The 2,369-nt window shown below is 36.6% G+C and overlaps 1 protein-coding gene across 1 annotated transcript in view; it reads left to right on the top strand.

Moving 5' to 3' along the window:
• The window catches only part of LOC106875467 (uncharacterized), a 29,795-nt gene that overhangs the window by 703 nt on the left and 26,723 nt on the right, over positions 1-2,369 (top strand). The gene's annotated exons all lie outside the window — the stretch shown is intronic.

Genomic DNA, 2,369 nt, shown 5'->3' on the forward strand with positions numbered 1-2,369 from the left:
CCTCCGAAATCGCTGGTCCTGTGCCAAAATTTTAAACCATTATCCTTATCATTTTTATTAATAATATACAGCGGCAATCTGGCAGAATTTTTAGCACGCTGGACGAAATGCTTAGAGGTATTTCGCCCGTCGCTACGGTCTGAGCTCAAATTTCGCCGAGGTCGACTTTGCTTTTCCAGTTGCGTATTGCTGTAGTTCCGGAGAACAACTTTAAGGGTACGGGTGTCTGTGGAGTACTCAGCCACTTGCACGTTAATTTTACGAGCAGGCTGTTCAGTTGATCGAATCAACTGGAACGCTCGTGATTGTAACCAACGGAGTGCCCGTCACTGGTTGGTGGAGACAAATCGTAGAAGTTGTTATTGCATGGAGCTGATTCGCGAATGTAATATATATATATATTCGTTCAGTGTCTTAACATTTCTGACTTATAAATGTTTTGCCCACTCTACTTTTCGATGTAGATGCGATCTGGGCTTTGGCAAGTCAACCGTGAAGATCGCGGACCTGTCTTCCTCTGCCCGGGAAATACTGGCAGTTTTCTTGTGTAATGTTTTCTTGCCAAATAAGTAATGTTGTCGAAGAGAACAAAAGAAATGGAGGCAGCCATTTTTATCTCTGACCATGCAGCTTTCAATGATTTCATATTCCATGGTGAGAGCGCATAGCGACGTCGTGCCCTCCAGTAAAGTTAATTAAAAGGTGAACGAAAGTGTCGCGCATAATCTGTGAATGTGCTTACAACACTCAGCGAATTAGGAAATCACTTGTCTTTATTATCATTATTATTTTTTTTATTTATTATTATTTTGTTGTTGTTGTTGTTGTGATTACCACTATAAGAGTTTAGTTGGTGCCATCGTAAAGTACTTATTTCAGATTGGTTCTGAACGTACCGACTTTGTACGTATTCAATAGAAAGTCTATTTTTGCAACAGCAAGAATTATTCCAGTCACAGACCTAAACAGATCACAATCGTTCACATGCACAGAAGCACACGCACACACACGCACACACACACACACACACACACACACACACACACACACACACACACACACACAAAGAACAATGTCAATCAGACGCGCGCTACAAAGTTATAAGAGCAGAGCCTTAATAAATTTATTTGATAAAGTCGGGAACGGAACACCCACATACAAACGTTGCTACGCACCGGGGCCAAACGCAACACTTCGTGGCTGCGAATTGAAGTTTTTCATAGATATCTGTTAGTACCATCTCCTATATTTTCAACCATAACGTTTAGTACGAAATCACATTTCAAATTATCCTTCCTTTTATGACGGTCGTTTGAGATTGGTGAATATCATCAGCTTTTTTTTTTAAAGTAGGTGTAAGACGGAGAAATCTCCTTGTACACTGTACGATAACTCTCAAAGATATCTGCTTTGGAATAAATAAATTTGAGAAGAAGGTGGCAAAGGCTCCGTCAACGTTCATTTAGTGATATTAAGAATTAGTGGCCATTATTATGTATGATAATAATCAGATTTTTGCCTGGTTCTTTTTAATTTCGAAGGCAATGTTTATATTCCTCGGAGGTATTATACACGTTTAATTTTTTAGTTTAAAAATTGTATCTGATTTGCAAACATCTTCTGTAAATATAATTTATAAAGTCAAACGATGTGACTTAGCTAACCATTGTAAGGATCAGGAGTTGCCTCCGTAATGAAACTGCACCAAGAGATAAGTAGAATTCATACGAAAAGTTTGGTCTTAATTAGACTGGCAGATTTCTACTGCATTATTTATTTTACAGTCGAGTGTCACAGGAAGGGAATAATTTGAACACTCATGATTGACGCTTTCACAAGGAAAATACTGAATTATAGATTGAGAGGGAATAAGAAAAGAAAAGCAGAGACAGACAGACAAAACAGAAATGAAAGAAATAATGAGTAGAAATTGTCCCCTATACCTATCTATGGATTTCAAATGAATGTTAGGCTTAAATAATTCTGAAGAATGTGAACACAGGATACAGTGTGTATAAGAATCGACTACTTTGTATATTTGTCCGAGAGTCTAAAGGAATTTGCCTATGGTATTGGCCAAATAGTGACATTATTTAAAATGTATAACAATATACTTTAATAGTTACCTATCAGAAGAGTTGTAAATAAACTTAAAGAGGTGCAATGCGGTTTGGAATATGCACTGTTATATCTGTAATTTCGATGTTGTAATTTATAGAAAATTTGTAGTGTGTGACGACCGCGTGTATATATTAACACTGATATACATACGTACATATAATATTGATACATACAAAGGTAAACATATATGTGTACACACACACACACACACACATATATATATATATATATATATATATATATATATA

This window comes from Octopus bimaculoides, chromosome 27, assembly GCF_001194135.2.
Source record: "Octopus bimaculoides isolate UCB-OBI-ISO-001 chromosome 27, ASM119413v2, whole genome shotgun sequence".
NCBI classification, from domain to species: Eukaryota; Metazoa; Mollusca; class Cephalopoda; order Octopoda; family Octopodidae; genus Octopus; species Octopus bimaculoides.